At 39.9% G+C, this 20,173-nt stretch overlaps 1 protein-coding gene across 7 annotated transcripts in view; it reads right to left on the bottom strand.

Annotated features, from left to right (window-relative positions):
* PRRC2C (proline rich coiled-coil 2C) overlaps positions 1–19,878 on the bottom strand; it is a 92,440-nt gene extending 72,562 nt beyond the window's left edge. For all 7 annotated transcript variants that reach the window (XM_008696190.2, XM_040636202.1, XM_008696197.2 and 4 more), the window contains exon 1: positions 19,610–19,878. The gene's annotated coding sequence lies outside the window, so the exon portion shown is untranslated. The remainder of the gene's footprint in view (positions 1–19,609) is intronic.
* Between the last annotated feature and the right edge of the window lie 295 nt (positions 19,879–20,173).

Genomic DNA, 20,173 nt, shown 5'->3' with positions numbered 1-20,173 from the left:
TAATCACTTAGCTCTCCATGTATACATTTACAATAAACAATCTTTCCTTGAGATAAATTGTGAAAAGGACTCACCTGCAACCAAAAGAACGACATAATATATAAACACCTTGCTATCTATTTCCATACACGGAAGAATGAATACAATTAATTATATCCCAAGGGTGCTAATAATGATGATGGTATGAAGAAAGCTGTACTCCCAGAATCTACTCTGTTGACATATTTTCACCAACAACATGAACAAAGATGGAGAAAAAAACATACTTCCATCTACAGTGACAAAAGGGCAGCCACGTACTAGATGACAAAATTAAGACTCAAGGAGATCTCTCTTCAGCTGAAAAAAAGTAACTGATAAATCCAAGAAAAATGGTCTAAGTGTTCTTTCACCCTCATTTGATAGCAATTTAGCACCTCAAACCTCTCTTAATATCACAACTATCCATGCAACACTCTCTTAGTGGAGACCCTCACAGGCCTACATCATAGAGAAAGCAGCAGTGTAAGAAACTCCTGAAACCTAGAGGCAAACCTACAAGCCCACCTGCATCTACATGCATCTTTCTCAATGGTTTCCCTTCCTCTAGCTATTATTACAGTGGTTCTCCATCATCTACAAACTTCTAGAAATGCAAATTCCCAGGCCCCAACCCAGACCTACTGAATCGAGCTCTAAGCATGGGGCTCAGCACTGTTTTTATCAAGTCCTCAGGTGATGCTGAGACATACAGAGGTTTAGGACCCACTGATTTATTAAAAGCAGATATAGTCTAAGCAACGGTTCTTAATCCTTGCTGCAACTGAAATCACCTGGGATTTAAAATACACCAGTAGCTGAGGTTTCAAGGTGGAGCCTGGGGGTCAATCCTTCTTTTGAAAAAACTCCTCGATTCTAATATGGGAGCAGTCTTCAAAATCACAACAGAAAAGTGGATGTATCTATCCTCCCATTCCACTGAAGGCCAATCCTGCCTCCCTTGCTACCCATCCTGTCCTCACTTCTTTCTCATTCTACTCTTCTCTGTAGGGAATCTCATCATGCCTGTGACAACCAACTGATTGTCCCAAATTTGCATATTCAGCCCAAAACTTTGTGTTCCTGAAGAATATATTCCACTGCCTATTTACATTTCTTCTTTGTTTTGCATAGTTTCAACTTTACCCAGAACACAGGAATCTATTTCATATCAAGGGTTTCAGAAATAAGCCTACCAAGTATCTGCACAGCATGAAAAAAAAATGGCAGTTTAAAAACTGTCAACGAAGTATCTCAACATCTGGCAAAAAAGTGGTTATATAAGAACTTCAACAAACTGAAGAAAAAGAACTTGAAGAAATGAAATTAATGCTATAAATAGACAATTCATTAGAGAAATAGTACCAATAAGCACTGTATTAAATGTTTAGTTTTTTCCCCTAAAGATTTCATTTATTTGAGAGAGTGTGAGCTCGCAAGAGGGGAAGCAAATGGTGCTGAAGCAATCAGGTATACATAACATAAAAAAATGAGTTCTGATCCATACCTCCTACCATATAAAAAACAACTCAAAATGGACCATAGCAAAGGGTACAAACTTGAAATCAGAAGACGTGTACGTTCTGGAGATTTATGCACAGCACTAGGATTACAGTCAAAATACTGTATTATATATATACATCAAAGTTGGTAAGAGACAAGATCTTAAATGTTCTCACTACACAAAAAAATAACTGTGATGTAATGGGATTATCGGCTAATGTTACAGCAGTAATCATTCTGCAATATGTAATTGCATGAAATCAACACGTACACCTCAAGCTTACACAATGTTATATGTTAATCGTATCTCAATTTTGTTTTAAAAAGGAGCACAGACAAAACGTAAAAACCTAAATTAAAAACTTCTAAAGAAAACAAAATCTCTGCAACCTTGGGTTAAAGAATTCTTTGACAGCACACTAGAATCTGCTCTCGGGTCTTACTGTCTAGCATGGTGATTCAAAAAAACAGGTAAATAGGATTACTTCAGATGGTGACATATGCTATGAATGAAACTAAACAGGACAATGTGACAAAGTGAAGTATAATTATTTTAGATTAGTTGATCACTAAAGGCCTGAGGGAAAGGCTTCTGATCTGGATCTAACAGGGAAGGAGTCAGCTTTGAGGCTGAAGAAAAAGCAAATGCAAAGGCCCTAAGGTCCTGACATGCTTATCATGTTCAAACACTTCTATAAAAGCGGTTGAAGTCGAAGCTAGTAAGAAAGGGAGAGTTGAAAGGGAAAGAAAGGGTTGGATGAGAAGGCCTATCAGAATTTTAAATTTTATCTTTAAAACAATGTGATTCTGAGCATTCGTTTTGAGCCCAGACGTGACTTTGGTTTTTAAAAACAACCTGGCTACAATGTGAAGAATGGATTGTAGGGGGCCAAAGGTGGAAAGTGGAAACACCATAGACTACAAAAGCCTAGGCACAAGATGATGTAGCTGTGGCTGAAAAATGGAGACTAGGTAGAGGAGGCCAGTAAAGAGGAAATAAGGACAATTTTGGTCTGGAGCTTGAAAAGCTAGACATGAGTAGGGTGGGGAAGACTATATTTAGGGAAGATGGGGGAGAAGGGGAGGCAAGAGTTCTTAGACATGTTTAGTTTGAGATCTTCATAAAAATACGCAGAGATTTGTACAGAAAGATGCTCAAGAGATAAGTTTAAAAGTATATATTATTTTTAAACAAATAATGTAAGTATTAAGAAATACAACATACATGACAAGCATGAAGGTCTACAAAAGCATATCACAAAATTACCAGCAGCAGCTATACTCCTCTGATTACAAGCAACTTTGACTTTGTTATACATACTGCAATATCTAAATATAAACAGTAAATGCACTTTGCTTTTGTAACAGAAAAGAAAAAATTGCAAGTGTTTTTAAGAGCAATGACTTGAAATGAAAAAAAAATTAGTTTCAAGACCAGAAGATTAAAAAAATGCATATGATTAAGTAAAAAGAATTTAAAAATCTATCCTCAATGGCATAACATATCTAAAATACGTAAGAATAATAGCAAAGACTATAGGTAAACAAAAAGTAGTTGATAAGTGTGGGTTCATCTGACTTCTTATCTGCCTTGTGGTTTATGCAACAAATAAAAATGGGAGAAAGTAACAAAAACATGCACATAACTACTGTGTGTTAAGTGAATATTCACTGAGCATAACACAACTGTCATTAATGCTCCTTACACCATCAAAGGCACTTGCAAGTATGGTAACATCTCTTCCTTTTGAGCACTGGCATAAGAAGCTAACTCACATCCATAAGTTTCCAAGGGATAACATACCTTTGTGTGTGTGTGTGCATCCCTGGATACTAAAACCTTAAGTAATGAAACCAATGATCTCTTAAAGCCTGCTGGAGGATTTAGTAAATTCTCTGAAATACAATTTCACAAAGCAATCCTCTACAGGTTACACAGAAACAACAAGCCTGAAATTGCCTTCTTACTGTTACAATGACAAATATTCATTCAACAAGATAAAACAAATGTGTGGAGAACTAACATACTGCCAAACCCTGTCTTAGATGTTAAGATACATCATGGAAAGACAGATGGAGCCCCTGCCTTCATGAAGTTTTAACAGTAAGTAAATAAAAATAAAAGAATAAAAAACTCAACTGGATAAAGGGATAGCAAAGAGGCGAAAGAGACTAGAAACAATGGTAAAGGTCCGAAAGATCTCTCTGAAAAGGTCACATGAGGGAAGAAAAATCAATCAGTGGTTCTCAACACAGGCTGCAGACTTATCCCAGAAGGTTTGTAAAGATACTACAGTCCCTGTACCAGACCAATTAAACCAGGATTTCTGACTGGGTCTGGCAACAGTATTCTCTGAAAAGCTCCTCAGGTGTCTCCTAAGTATAGGCATACGTCATTTTATTGTGCTTTGCAGATACGGTGTTTTTTTACAAATGGAAGTTTGTGGCAGCCCTGCGTCCAATGAGCAAGTCTGTCAGCACTATTTTTCCCACAGCACTTGCTTACTTCATGTCTGTATCACATTTAGTAATTCTCATATTATGAACTCTTTCATTATTATTATACCCGTTATGACGCTCTGTTATCAGTGATCTTTGATGTTACTATTATCCTTGTTTTGGGGCACCACAAACTAAGACAATGAACTTAACTGATATATGTTGTGTGTTCTGACCGCCCACCAATCAGCTGTTCCCCGAAGCACAACAATATTGAAATTAGGCCAATTAATAACTCTACAAGGGTCTGTAGTGTTCACCTGAAAGGAAAATTCTCGTGTCTCTCACTTTAAATCAAAAGCTAGAAATGATTAAGCTCAGTGAGAAAAGGAAGGCCAAAAGCTAGGCCCCTCGCACCAAAGTCAGCCAAGTTGTGAATTCGAAAGAAAAATTCTTAAAATTAAAAGTGCTACTCCAGTGAACACAGGAATGAAAGTGAAACACTTTTACCACTGATACAGAGAAAGTTTTAGTGATCTGGATCAAACAGAAGATCCAACAGCCACATTCCCTTAGGCCAAAGCCCAATCCTGGGTGAGGTCCTAACTCTCTTCAATTCTATGAAGGCTGAGAGAGGTGAGGAAACTAAAGAAAAATCTGAAACTGGAAGAGGTTGGTTAATGAGGTTAAAGGAGAGAAACCAACTTTATAACACACAAGTGCAAGCTGAAACAAGTGCTGATGTAGAAGCTGCAACAAATAATCCAGAAGACCTAACTAAAACAATTAATGAAAATGGCTATACTAACAGATTTTCCAAGTCAATGAAACAGAATATGCATTTAGGACTTTCAGAGCTGGAAAACTGCAAATGTGGTGGAAACAGCAAGAGAACGAGCACGAGAAGTGGTGCCTGAAGATGGGACAGAACTGCCAAAATCTCAGGATCAAATTTAAATGGATGAGTTGATTTTTATGGCTGAGCAAAGAAAGTAGATTCTTGAGATGGAATCTACTCCTGGTGAAGATATTGTGAAGACTGCTGAAATGAACAAAGGGTTTAGAATATTACATAGTTGATAAAGCAGTGGCAGGGTTTGAGAAGACTGACTCAAACTGTAAAAAAGTTCTCCTAAGGGTAAAACGCTATCAAACAACATCACAATCTACAAAGAAATTGTTCACGAAAGAACAGTCACTTGATGCAGCAAACTTCAGTGCTGTCTTACTTTAAGAAACTGCAAAGCCACCCCAACCTTTAGCAACCACCCTGATCAGTCAGTAGCCATCAACATGGAGGCAAAATCTTCCACTGCGAAAAGAAAGCTTAGATGATGGTTAGCATTTTTAGCAATAAAGTAACTTTTACTTAAGACATATATATTGTTGGGGCGCCTGGATGGTGCAGTCAGTTGAGCATCCAATTCCTGGTTTCAGCTCAGGTCATGAGCTCAGGGTCCTGGGATCAAGCCCTATGCTGGGCTCCTTGCTCAGCGTGGAATCTGCTTGAGATTCTCTTTCCCTTCCTCCTGCCTGCCCCTCCTGTTCTTGCTATCTCTCTCTCTCTCTAAAATAAGTAAAATCTTAAAAAAAAAAAAAGTGTGTACATATATATATACACACACACACATACACACACACAGTGTTTTTAAGAAACATAATGCTATTGCACAATTAATACACTACAATATAGCACAAACATAATTTTCATATGCACTGGGAAACCAAAAAAATTTCATTCGATTCCCTTTATTGAAATATTTGCTTTAGTACACTGGTCTGGAACTGAACTTTCAATATCCCCAAGGTATGCAACTACAGCCACAGTGGAACCACCAGGGGGGAAAACCCAATTTTGATCTGGAACGGGGAGAGGCAGGAGAGGAAGTCAGAGTAGGCAGAACTACCAGGCTAGGCTAAGGAGTACTGCCCAGTTTATTCTAAATGCAATGAAGAGCCACTGAAGAAAATTAATTTAAAAAAATCTCAGTTGCTGAATAAGGTATGGCTGCATTCTGCAGATCCACATCTTAAGTAACAAAATGGTACAATTTACATAATTAGTAATTTAAAAACCCTTGAAACCAGTAAGCTCCACAGGGGCATACTCTGGTTTCTCTTCAGATCGTATAAATCTTTCCCCTTTTACTTGTATCATTTTTAATTTTAAAAAGCTTTTTGGGGGCGCATGCATGAGTGGCTCAGTCGGTTAAGTGTCTGCCTTCGGCTCTCATCATGATCCCAGGGTCCTGGGATCAATCCCTGCATTGGGCTCTCTGCTCAGCTGGGAGCCTGCTTCTCCCTCTGCCTGCTTGTCCTCTCTTTCTGTAAAATAAGATCTTCAAAAAAATAAATAAAAATAAAAAACAACTTTTTGTTACTTGCATGCTATTAAGAATTTTTTTTTTTTTTTTTTTTTTTTTTTTTTCTTACTATGTACCTAAAAATCTGAATCATTAGGGTCTGAGGGTAAGTCTACAAAAACAGCTACTGAATAATAAATATACCCCCTTTAAGGGAAGAGAAAGTAATCATACTTCTAAATTCAAGGTTCTGTGACCCTGAGCAAAGACTGTAAGAAACTAGTATTTTTCACTGAAATTAGATATACCGAAACATGAGCATCTGCATTTTCCAGATCTGAACAATGTGTATTACCTTGTAACAATGGGGGGGGGGAAGTGTTAAGATGAAAGAAGACAGGAAAAAAGCAAGTATTTTAAAAACAGACTATTTCAAAAGGTCGAAGGGAAGTTTGGAAGGCAGCAGTTTATGATAATATAAATAACAACCTTTCAAAATGAAAAAAAATGACAACAGTGGTTACAAAAGGATGGTTTTCATGAAGGACAGCTATCACAGGTTAAAAATTTTAAAAAAAATCTGTAAAGGGTTTTCCACATTGAGGCGAGACTGGCTATGATCTCTAAAATTCCTTCAGTCTCAAAAATTATAAGATTCTATGATTACTCACCATTACAAAAGTATTTTAAAGTATTCAACACTAAAAACATTGTTTTAGTGATATCAGTGATATTTAAAATCTACCATTTTTGAAAAAACCCCACACTTTTCACAAATTGCCAATCTGCTCAATTTGAATTAAATGACAATTATCTTTCTGGCCACCATGGGCTTTCTAAGTATCCAAGCTCTGTTTACCTTTCTTTCCTCGTTATCTTATGGTGAGAGTTTAGTTCCTCTGGAAAATGGAATACAATGACTCACTGATTTAAATAGTTAACATTAAAAAGACCCTGCAACCATTTCCAAATGAGCATACTATATGCACTCAACAAATGTTTTACTGAATAAAGGAAGAATCTCTAGTAAGTAATAAGTAATAGTCAAGTATCAATACAAATATAAAAAGCAAAAGGATTCTGTGTAAACCATTTTCTTTGGTTTCTGTAACTCTCTGACAGCTCTCCTTTTTTTCTTTTTTTCTTTTTTCTAAAGATTTTATTTATTTATGTGACAGAGAGACAGCCAGCGAGAGAGGGAACACAGCAGGGGGAGTGGGAGAGGAAGAAGCAGGCTCACAGCAGAGGAGCCCGACGTGGGACTCGATCCCGGTACGCCAGAATCACGCCCTGAGCCGAAGGCAGACGCTTTAACGACTGCGCTACCCAGGCGCCCCGCTCTCCTTTTTTTCCTATCCCTGTACATAAATGTTAACGTGCTTTTGCCATCCCTCTTTACCAGCCCCCTCTATGTGCCTGCTCCCTCGGCTATCTCAACTATTGTTCATTGCTTCAATAAGTATAATTCCTAAAACTTTCCTTCAAACTACGAACTTCAGACATACATTTTTAATTGTCTATAGAACAAAATGTCTCCACTTAAACTTCTGGACAGAACTACAAACTCAAATGTTTGATTCCCCTGTTCATTCATACAAATGTTTATCCAGCGCCTACTGTATTATCAGGCACTACTAGGAACAAATGAAAAAGACATGTTGTCTTCATCAACTGAGTGGAGATAACAGGAAATGTGAGAAGGTTGGAAAAGGTTTGCAAAGATATACAACTAGGCAAACGAGGCATTGACAATCAGTGCTGGCAACCCAGTAGAAGCTGGAGACAACTGATATACAGTATTCCCAAGGCTGTCCAGTTTGAAGACTCTCATTAATGTCCAGCAGCACATTCAGGAATGGGGAATGGTGGGAAGAACACAACAGCTGGAATGATAAGGAATTAGTGCTGTGCCATAGGTGCGTAAAGAAAAGTAAGGCCGGAGAAGATACTGCCAGGGAAATGGTTAGAGTAACATTTCATGGAAGTCTAAGCCAGAGAGTAAGGCAGAAGAAGGTGGAATAGAATAAGGAGGACAGTAGAAGGAACTGCCAATTTTAATATGATTGTATAAAAGCTCCACCAATAGTAATTATTAAATGCTTACTGAGTCAAGCTTACTATGGATTGCTTTGTTCATTTAATAAAAACAACAGGAGGGGCCCCTTGGTAGTTCAGACAGTTAAACGTCTGCCTTCGGCTCAGTTCATGGTCTCAGGGTCCTGGGATCAAGCCCCGCATCGGGCTCCCTGATCAGCAGGGAGTCCACTTCTCCCTCTCCTCCCCACTCGTCTCTGTTGCTGTCTCTGTCTCTCTTCCTGCTTGTGCTCTCTCACTTTCGCTCTCTCTCAAATAAATAAATACAATCTTTTAAAAAATAAAAAATAAATAAATAAAAACAAAAGGAGGAAATGTACTGAGTGAGAGAATTGGAGGCACAGGAGCTTATGACGTGAATTTAAGGTTTCAGGTGATGACAGGGGTTTAGAACAGCAGACATTAAAAGTCAAGCACACACTGTTAATGTGACTGAGTGTGCATATGTACACATACCCACAGAGAGTGATAAATATGGTAAACTATGAACAACCAGGGAATAGGGATGAAGGAATACAGGAATTTTTCATACTATTTTTACAGTTTTTCTGTGAGATTAAGATTATTCCAAAAGAAAAAGTTTAAAATGGGCGCCTAGCTGGTGCATGCGACCCTTGGTCTTGGGGTCATGAGTTTGAACCCTGCACTGGGCATGGAGCCTACTTTATTTTTTTTTATTTTTTATTTTTTTAAAGATTTTATTTATTTATTTGACAGAGACAGAGACAGCCAGCGAGAGAGGGAACACAAGCAGGGGGAGTGGGAGAGGAAGAAGCAGGCTCATAGCAGAGGAGCCTGATGTGGGGCTCGATCCCAGAACGCTGGGATCACGCCCTGAGCCGAAGGCAGACGCTTAACCGCTGTGCCACCCAGGCGCCCCTNGGAGCCTACTTTAAAAAAAAAAAAAAAAAAAAGGTAAAACCAAAAAGCTCACCTGCTTTCCCAAACACACTCTTCTCCCCAACTTCACCACAACCACTTTCCCTAACCTCTAGATTTATCTTTTTTAAAATTTTATTTAAGTAATCTCTACATCCAATGTGTGGTTCGAAGTCACAACCCCTGAGATCAAGAGTTGCATGCTCTTCTGACTGAGCCAGCCAGGCACCCGCCCCTGACCTCTAGATTTAAAACCTTGAATGATCCTCCGTATTTGTCTCCCACTTCTAACATGAAGAGGGATGTAAGTTCTGTACACTCTAATGTAATAATGTCTCTTGAAGCCATCTTTAAAAAATCTGAACTCTACAGATGTAAAAATATCAGGCTGGAAATAAGAGCTCAAAGCCCAAGTCACCAAAATTTACCAATGAAGAATCAACTTTAGTCAAGTAAAAATAACTTGCCCCAAACTCATTTAGCTACGAAGAGATAGGGCCAAAATTAAATCCAGACTTTATGGCAAAGCCAGCGCCCAGATAACCTCTCCATATGAAAATCTGAATTTAATTTTCATTATAAAAGAGATAAACATCAAATCTTTAAAATGTAATAATAAATAACATGTCATTTTAGGCTAAGGAGATTCTAAAAGATTCAAGTTTTTATTTTCAAAATTTACTGCACTACAATACAGAATAAAATATCAAGGATAAAAAAATTATAGTTAACAAAATACAGTAAAAATGTATTCCATCTGTTGTAGAAATATAATAATGTAAAAAGTCTAAGACTCAATGCACTGAAGACTGTTAAAAAAAGAGAGAGAGAGAGAGAGGCAGGGGGAAGCTATGTACAGAATTGTTTCTCTTCTCAAAATTCCTATGTTGAAGTCCTACACTCTCAATGTGACAGATGGTATTCGGAGAGAGGCCCTTCGGGAGATAATTAGGTTTAGCTGAGGTGATGAGGGTGGGCCTCTTAATGGGATTAGTGCTCTTTTAAGGCGAGACACCACAGCTCTCCCCCAACCACATGGGAGACACAGAGCTAGAAAACAGCCATGTGCAAGCCAGAAAGACCTCACTGGAACCCGATTATGTGGGCACTCTGATCTTGGTTTTCCAGCCTCCAGAGCTGTGATAAATTCCTGTTAAGCCACCTAGTCTATGGTATTTTCTTTCTTTTTAAAAACTTTTATTGATTTATTTTAGGCAGAGAAGAGAGAGAAAGAACGAGCCAGGGGGAGGGGCAGAGGCAGAAGCAGACTCCCTGCTAACCAGGGAGCCCACCCATGACCTGAGCCTAAGGCAGCTTAACCAACTGAGCCACCCAGGTGCCCCTATGATATTTTTCTCAGGGCAGCTGGAGTTGACAAGGACCAGGGAAGCTGATGTATTAACTGAAGAGAACATATGTCTATCAAATTTTAAACTAAATTTTCCATTTAAAATGAAAAGGTCTTGCTCTCGGTAAGAGATCAAACTGGTCAACTTCTAAGTTCATTTCGATCTTCAATTGTTATAATCACTTAGTAATTCTAAAGTCAGAGTGGCATCAAGTATTTTTAAGATCACATTTGCTGCTATAATAGAAAAGCTAAGAATACCACCATATGTTGAGTGCTTCTACTACAAATAGCACTACAGCAAAAGCATTAAAAATTGTCATTTTTAAAAACAAAGTGTAATATAAATAAATCTGTTGGAATTCTAATCAGAATGGTAGAAGGGCTCAAGCTGTTCTTAGAAACTGAAACATGTGAATTAAGTTTCTGGGGCAGAATGCCTTAACAATCAGAAAAGATATGTAGCTATCAAACCTTCTGTACCATAAATTATGTTCTAGCAAAGTAACAAATCTATGTGTCCACCATTTACTAGATGAGGTGATTGCCACATTACTCTTTTTGACAACTTACAGTATTTTTAAACTGTTCATATCACACCATTACTTTTCTTAAAACTGGTTTGGTTAAAATCCCAGCTCTAACATTTTGTAGCTAGGTGTTTTTACAGCATAATTGTGGCATATGCATATTATGGCATATGCATTTCCCTAGTCATTAAATATAATTCTGATTTTGTATTTCCTCATCTGTGGGCTATATCTTCTAGTCTATTATGACATTTAATTAACCAAGTGTGTATAGAACTCTTAAAATGGGGGCACCTGGGTGGCTTAGTCGTTAAGAGTCTGCCTTCGGCTCAGGGCGTGATCCCAGCGCTCTGGGATCGAGTCCCACATCAGGCTCCTCCGCTGGGAGCCTGCTTCCTCCTCTCCCACTCCCCCCGCTTGTGTTCCCTCTCTCGCTGGCTGTCTCTCTTTCTCTCTGTCAAATAAATAAATAAAATCTCAAAAAAAAAAAAAAAAGCTCTTAAAATAGTGTCTGGCACTTAATAAAAGCTTAACAAATGGTAATAATGTTTTCGAAGCTTAAACATTACAAATAAAAACCAAAGCATAAAAGCTTCTTCCATCCACTATTTTTTACATGGCAAGTATGCTGTATGTTATAGCAGAAAAACAGAAGCAGTCTCTTTCAAGATGCTCAACTGACATCATGAACTATCCTAAACCTTTCATATAACTAATCTGCTGCCTTCAAGGGTTGGAATTTCAAGTTTAAATTTGTACGTGTAGAGAACTGGTTAGCATCCCTCCCTGCCACGCACTGGCTCTGTTCCTCTATCATTAAAATGTCTGTCTTCAGACATGTAAGCCTACCCATCTCTCCTTTTGCTACTTTCTACTTTCATTCTCTCCATGTTTCCAGTTTGTCATACACAAAACTACACAATAAAACAATATCTGTTGTTTATTATTACTTTTTTTTCCTGGCAATCTCTATGCCCAACATGAGGCTCCAACTCATGACCCTGAGATGAAGAGTCGCATGCTCTTCTGACTGAGCCAGCCAGGCACTCCTATTCCTGACTTTTTAATCCTTATTCAACAAGTTCTTTCTCCAGCAGGAGAGATACTTTCTCTGCCTCCAAAATGTGAGATATCTGATCTTTCTACATTCTGAATCCTAATTTTGATGTGAGTTACATGAATGTACACATATTAAAACTCATAGAATTGCACACCAAAAGTTCCAATTTTTATCTAAATTTCAAAAACTCATACAGAAATATAACCAATCTCTACTTCTGTCAAAAGCCTCATTCAATTCCGGCTTTTAAAGTAAAATTTCTCTATCCGTTCCATTTTCCTGACCTTCAGAAGTTAATTCTATACCTCTTATGTTGTGCTTCTTTAGTTAAGATCTACATATATGGTCTATTTCCTAGTTACCAGAAATACTGAATAAGCTACAATATTCATCTTTAAAATACACTGGATAGGGACGCGTGGGTGGCACAGTTGGTTAAGCCTCTCATTCTTGGTTTCAGCTCAGGCTGTAATCTCAGGGTGGTTGAGATGGAGCCCTATGTTGGGCTCCGCACTCAGCCCTGAGTCTACTTCTCTCTCCCTCTGCCCCTTCTGCTCGTGCGTGCATGCTCGCTCGCACTCTCTCTGAAATAAACAAATCTTTAAAATAAAATACATTGGATAAAGTTGATGTGTACTTGTTCAACTACTTAACCCATAGTAAAAAGTACTAGGCTTTTTGTTCCTTGGTGAACTTTTTGTGCAAATAGAAAAACATACCCTTCTGGGAAGATACAGGTAATCCTCTGGGTGGGGTACTCATACACTGGGGAAAAGTGGGGAAGTGATGGGACAATTAACTCTGGGAGGCCTAGCCAGAGCACAGGACATTCTGCAAGCAGAGCACGGAGTAGATTTCAGTCCTTGTTGCCTCCTTCAGACCCACACATTTGTGCAGTACACAAACTGCATAATCATACACAGCAACCCTACACTTTCAGATTATTCATTAGTAAAGAGGAAAGGATGATCAAGTATTAACTTCTCTAGCCACCCATTCTCCAAACACACAGGCATCCATCTCTTATCTTGTAAACTCAAGATTTATTTGGAAGGGATCTTCCAACATCATGGAGAACCACCCTCCCTTTACCTTTAACTTCCTACTTTTCATAGTTCTCTTTCCTGTTTTAAATATGGTCAAGGCTCATGTAATATCAAAGAATATAAAAGTCAAAACATACAGGGAAACACATTTAATATATAATCTTTGCAACAATCCTCTAAGATAGGGGAAATGGGTATTTTCCTTATTTCACAAATGAAAAAACAGGTTTCCCCTGCTATCAGAAAGCAAAGTGTTCCTCTTAAACCTTTTGTAAGCTGAAATGGCTACAACAAAGAAACAATTACCACTAATTCATATGGAAAACTTTTTGTGCTGCTCCCTGACCCAAGAAATAACCTCTTAGGCTTTTCTGACACCTTACGACACATCTTGGTAACAAATTCACAAAATATATCATGATAAAGTACACTGACAAACTAGATGCTGAGTGTAGTTCCAGGGGAAGGAGCTTGGTGGCACCACACTTGCTGCTCAGGGTGCGCTCTGCCTCTATCTCGCAGCTGCCTATTTTCACTTTTGGCCTTTTTCCATAAAAACAAAAATTCTCTTCAGAATTTTCAGTTAGCAAAAGCAGGTTATAATGTATGTCTTTCATAAAAGCAAAGTGGGGTAGTCCGAACCTTCAAAAAGCGGGGAACACCTGGATCTAAAATTTGAAGAAGCCATGTCACTCGCCTCCAAAGTTAACAGCAGGCACAAAGGACAAAACTTAGGTGACAAAAAGGACTAAACCTAGGTTTTTACATTCATAGTCCAAAGTGCATATTGAGTATTCAAGTCACCTAAAAATCAAGAAGTCTCACTACTTATCCCTGCATAACCTTCCAACCTCATTACTTGACCTTAATTCTTTTAGGGTCACCAATGATCTCTCAGCCAAATCCAAAGGCCACTTCTCTTAGATCTTTCTACTCTGCTACATTCGGCTCTAATAATCCTATTTTTTAGATTACTCTCTTCCATCCTGATTTCTTTTTTTTTTTTAAAGATTTTATTTTATTTATAGACAGCGAGAGAGGGAACACAAGCAGGGGGAGTGGGAGAGGAAGAAGCAGGCTCCCAGCGGAGAAGCCTGATGTGGGGCTCGATCCCAAAACGCTGGGATCACGCCCTGAGCCGAAGGCAGACGCCTAACAACTGCGCTACCGAGGCGCCCCTCCATCCTGATTTCTGTAATGACTTCCTCCTTCACTTATTCATTGTTGCTCTCCTTCTCTTGCCATAGATGGTCTTAGATATCCTGCTATATTTCTGTCTAACAGATATATACCTTCACTTTGTAGTTTATCATGGAAATGGTTGCCCCGAGTAGGTAGTTAAGGCTCTAATTTATAGCTCATCTCCTGTAATACTGCCATTGCCTGTGATGAATCTGTTCCATTCTAGGCTTTCATCACTTCTGGCCTTCATCAATTCCAACTGTTGCCTGATTCTATCCAGCATTCATTTCTTAAAGCATTTATGTCCTAAAGTGTGAAATACAAAAGACTACGGATGACATACAAGATAATTTTAAGTGGTCCATAGAAGCATATTTAAAATTATGTTTATTTTGAAACACACTGAAAAAAAAAATAACAGCAAATAATCATGTATATTTTCTTTGAAATTCACTTAATTAAAAGATAGTAAGTTGAATTAAAGAAAAATATTAAGACAGATGGTTTGAAGATTTAAAAAGTCATGACTTGTCTTAAGGTTGGGCAATACTGGCCACTGGGAAGTCCATGTAGGGTAGAACTAAAGCACTACCGTTAGGCTCTGGGTCAATGATTCGAATCCCACTTACTAGCTAAGTAAGTCTGAACGAATTACTTAAACCTCTTTAAATCCCTGTTTTCTGGGGCGCCTGGGTGGCTCAGTCGTTAAGCATCTGCCTTCGGCTCAGGGCGTGATCCCGGAGTTCTGGGATCGAGCCCCACATCAGGCTCCTCCACTGGGAGCCTGCTTCTTCCTCTCCCACTTCTCCTGCTTGTGTTCCCTCTCTCGCTGGCTATCAAATAAATAAATAAAATCTTTAAAAAAAAATCCCTGTTTTCTAGTTGTGTTAACAGAGATAAAATAATCTACCACCTAGGTGTATTGTATAGATTGAAAAAGATAATCCATATTTATCTTAGCTCAGTGCCTGGCATGGAAAGTGCTCAACAAATATTAATAATTGGAATTCTTCTTTTTAATAATTGTAATTATTCATGATCTCTCTTGGCCATCATGCCTTCATTTGTAATCAACTAGATACGTGACCTATACTATAGACAATTTTCATACATGGATTTTCTGCCCCAAACTTCCCTTATCTGCTTTTATGACTTTATTTTTATCTTCTGGTATAATCCAACGATCACATGATAACTTTTAACATTAATCTTTAAAACTGTGAGCATCTTGGCAGTGGGAACCAAAAGCCATATTCCTCTGACTCACTAGGCCTTACAAAATTAAAAGAGGGGCGCCTGGGTGGCACAGCGGTTAGGCGTCTGCCTTCGGCTCAGGGCGTGATCCCGGCGTTATGGGATCGAGCCCCACGTCGGGCTCTTCCACTGTGAGCCTGCTTCTTCCTCTCCCACTCCCCTTGCTTGTGTTCCCTCTCTCGCTGGCTGTCTCTATCTTTGTAGAATAAATAAATAAAATCTTTTAAAAAAAATTAAAAGAGGGGCGCCTGGGTGGCACAGCGGTTAAGCGTCTGCCTTCGGCTCAGGGCGTGATCCCAGCGTTCTGGGATCGAGCCCCACATCAGGCTCCTCTGCTATGAGCCTGCTTCTTCCTCTCCCACTCCCCCTGCTTGTGTTCCCTCTCTCGCTGGCTGTCTCTCTGTCGAATAAATAAATAAAATCTTAAAAAAAAAAAATTAAAAGAATCTTTAATGTTTGTTGAATAAATCTAAAAACTAGAAAGGAAAATCTGCTGCAAATAAATCTCACAATGCATAGTACATAGACACAAACTGTTTGAAAGCATCTGATACTATTCTAATGTGTAAATAAGGGGGGGCGGGGGGATGAAAAGGTATTCTTTTGCTTCACTAAGATATCTGTCAGTTGAATCTTGGTTGTGGGTCTATTCTTCTGTTCCTACTCTCATACATTCAGGAATAAAATCTAAGTATATGCCAACCACTGTATAAGGTGATGACGACATGCAAACAATTTAGTAAAGGAAAACAGACTAATATTGCAACATAGGTAAAAAGAAAATTACTAAATAATATGCTATGTAAATAATATCCAAGTGTTTTTTTTAATATCATATGTGCTCCACAATGGCTGACTATACCCCATCCTCCTTAATGTAGAGCACCCAGCAGCATCGCACAGGGGGGAAAATATTACATCACACTAATGGTAATAACTTAATTGCTACCTTGTTTTCAGACTGTACGTAGATGCTAACCATATAAAAGTTTTTGCCAACTAGACCGCTGTTGAAATTCACTAAAAGCCCTTGTTTCGTCTGATTTGCTGGCAAACATGCACACACACAGGCCCCAAAACATGACTGGCATTCTGTTAATCTACAGCAAAATGACTACAAATATAACTGGCAAAAAGATCAGTTTATATTTAGCCTTTCTGGGGATTGGGAAAAAAAACACAATAGAAAATGTACTGAAGTTACCCTCTCTAGAGAATACTTTTACCCGCCATGATGTCCTGACTGATGCACCAAAGGCTTTATTACTGAGAAATTTAAAATGCTATGACTCAGAAAACTAATATTAATTCTCAAGCTTCTAAGCAACAGTTAACAGCGTTGACTAAGATAAGCTATCACTGTGTTACCTTTTCATAAGTTGATAAATCTCACTTTACTGGAAGTGTGTTAGTCGTAACTCAGTAAGACACAACTCTTGGATCTCCTTCACTCTAAGAATAGGGTTCTCTACCAATTTGTGTAAAACTTTATCAATAATCAATCCCCGTCTTACACAAATAAGGCATAAACAGCCTCTGAAACAGAAGTTACTCAACTGGCTTACAAGTTGAAGCGGTGTATGGGGGGAGGGCAAGAGGAAACCACTTGGAGGGAGGGGAAAACAATATAATCTTCAAAGACACTTTACCAATAAAGGTGGTGGGGTGGCATAAGGGTAGTGGGGAGACAGGCCAGAATGAATCAGAACTTCTGTACTTTCAGCTGTGCTCAACATACTGAACCCAGGGTTACTGACTGTAGAGCATGAAGAAATCTTTAAGAAACAAAATCTAGTGTTTAAGTGTAGAAAGAAAGAAAGAAAAACTATTTAAATTTCCAAAGAATATATACTCCATTCTAAGAATATACAGATTACTCACTGCTTGGGAGAGTACTTTCTTCTACTAATATTCTGCCAATTCACTATTAGCTGGCCTTTTACTATATACTAAGCACAGCAATTAGCCCTTTACACACATTATCTTTATTAATACCACAGCAAACCTTGGAGGGAAGTTACTATTATCGTCATCACCTCCATTTTACAGAAGGGGAAATATTTTATCAATAATACAGGCCGGATCTCAAAATTTAAAAACTGTACGCCATACTATACAGTTAAGAGTTTTAACCAACTGGCCTTTGAATAGAAAAAGGTAGAAAACCTATCCTATCCCCAAAGTAGTTATAACCTATTTTTTACACCTTGCAGCACTTTCACCATTGTATGCAACAATGTTTCTACACTGAAATCAAATGAAAGAAAAAACTAGGTTAACAATGCTGCATCTTTAGTTACTACAGTTTCTGAAATTACAAGGAACAGGAAGGCAGCTGATGGCCCAGAGCGTCCTTTGGATTTAGACAGTCTGGGCTTGATCTCTACAGCACTACCAATAACGCCTGAGTGACCTTGGTCAAATTAATATCGTAGATTTCATTTCCTCATCTGTAAAATGGGATGATGAAAATAACAGCACCTCCCTCAAGGAAAGATCATGTAGGTAAAGGGCTTATTACTATGCTCAGCATACAGTAAAACGTCAACTAATGGTGGAGGGAAAACAGCCACATATATAAGCTCACAAAACCAAAATATAAAAGTAAAAAGCCTGGATTCTCACAAGTCCATTATAGAAAAGAAGGAAATCACTATTTGACTACGTGTTGAAGATAAAATCCAAATCCAACCTATTCCTAATTGTTTTTAGGGGATCAGTGCCTTTGAGGTGGGCCAGAAACGATGCTGCTGCAGTGCATCTGTGACACACACCTAAAAATGGCTCCAGTCAGAGCGGCATCTTAATCACCAACAGAGGAGCTTAAATCTACTTTTAACAAATGCTGGAGTTAGACTTGGTGGGTGCTTAAGCATCACCCTATCGTTTTTATTTGCAGGAAGGAGCACGCTATCAGGCAGGCACTTAATCAAGAATCGTGATTCTTCTGGTGCATTCCAAATGAAAATCTTACAGCACAGCCGCCTACCACACAATTAATTCCAAGTGCCCTAGCAAGGCATGAATCTATGGACCGAGGCTGAAGATCGGCCAATGCAGAAATCCGGGTAGCTTTTAGAAGCCAGCAAACATCAGGCATGTTGGAAACCTCAAAAAAGTCAAAACAAATATGCATCCCTTTAAAGGTACTAGACGCATTCCTCTCGGGCAAAAGAACAATTTATCAGTGTTCCCACTGGTCCCTATGCCCTGAAAGTCCTAAAGTGAGGCCTTTACCCTAACACCAATAATATTAACGCTATCTCAAAGACAGAGAGCTGCAGAGTGGGATTCACTACGCAGGTTGGGGGATGGCGAGGCCTAGGGTATGAAATGACTACCAAACCCTCCTCTGGAGTTGGGGCAGCTCGTCCCTAGCGGAAGAGGGTAGGTCCAGATCCCCCCCCCCCAAGAGCCTCCCACCGAGTCAGGTCTTTAACCCGGTCTCTCTCACACACTGCTCACTGCAAATTCCACCCTCACTACACACGGAAAAGAAGTAGGCAGTCAAGGCCCTAGATGAACCCTTGAGTTGTTTGGGGGACGCATGCCACATATCTGGAAAAAAGACAGCGCGCCCGCCTTTCCCAAGGATGGAAACTCCCTTCTTCAGCCGGCAACGCGAGCGAGTAATCCCCCCTCAGGGCCTGAGCTGGGGACTGGGTGGAAGAGAGAGACTGGCGAGTCCGGAACTCCCGCTGCAGACCACATGGGGCGGGTCTGACTCCGGTTTCCCGCTCCCCGACCAGGAGGCCGAGACTTCCCCCCGACACAGACACGATGGGAACCAAAGAAAAAGAGGGGGCTGGCTAGACCCAAGGCCGTCTCCAAGCGGCTTCCCAGTATCTGCCCGCCAGCGTCGGGGTGCGCTCCCACGCCCCAGGCGGCCCCACGCCAGCCCTCCCCGATGGGGCCCGCTTTGATCACAGCTCCTACGCCCTCGCTTTCCTTACCGGCCAGGGCGAGTGTCAAGCGGAGTGTGTCTGCGCACTTCGAGAGTCTCCGCCGAGCTCTGACCGAGGGAAGGGGAAGGGGAGGCTGGGAGTAGGGGGTGGCTGGAAGGACCACCGGACCAGGAAAGCCGAAGCTGCAGATGGACAAACCGCCAAAGCACTTTCGCTGCTTCCCGAGAGGGAGAGAGCGAGCGAGAAAAAGAAGCAAGATGGCGGCTAGCCAGCCCCTACGTACTACGTCATGCCGCGCCGTACGCAAGGCAAATCTCCGCAAGACCGCTCTCCGGCGCAGAGGCGACCAGATCACGTGAAGCCTCCGTGGCGGCCCAACCCCGGCGGAAGGCGACGGCGCCTCCTGCTGGAAGGAGGGAGTTCCTGCAGCCGAAATTCCCGGGCCCAGCAAAGATTTGCGGTTCTCTCCAGGAACTTGCAAGAGAGGACAAACTGTACGTTGATCTGCTTTAGGAAAGTGAGCACTCGTGTGTGGTGGATGGGTCTGTGAATTGGTTCAACCAATAGTTTGGCACTATGTATCAACATTACACTACGCATAATCTTTAACCT

Source organism: Ursus maritimus, unplaced genomic scaffold, assembly GCF_017311325.1.
Source record: "Ursus maritimus isolate PB19 unplaced genomic scaffold, ASM1731132v1 scaffold_2, whole genome shotgun sequence".
Taxonomy (NCBI): Eukaryota; Metazoa; Chordata; class Mammalia; order Carnivora; family Ursidae; genus Ursus; species Ursus maritimus.
The sequence above is the reverse complement of the archived record's forward strand: the minus strand, read 5'-3'. Positions and strand labels throughout refer to the sequence as shown.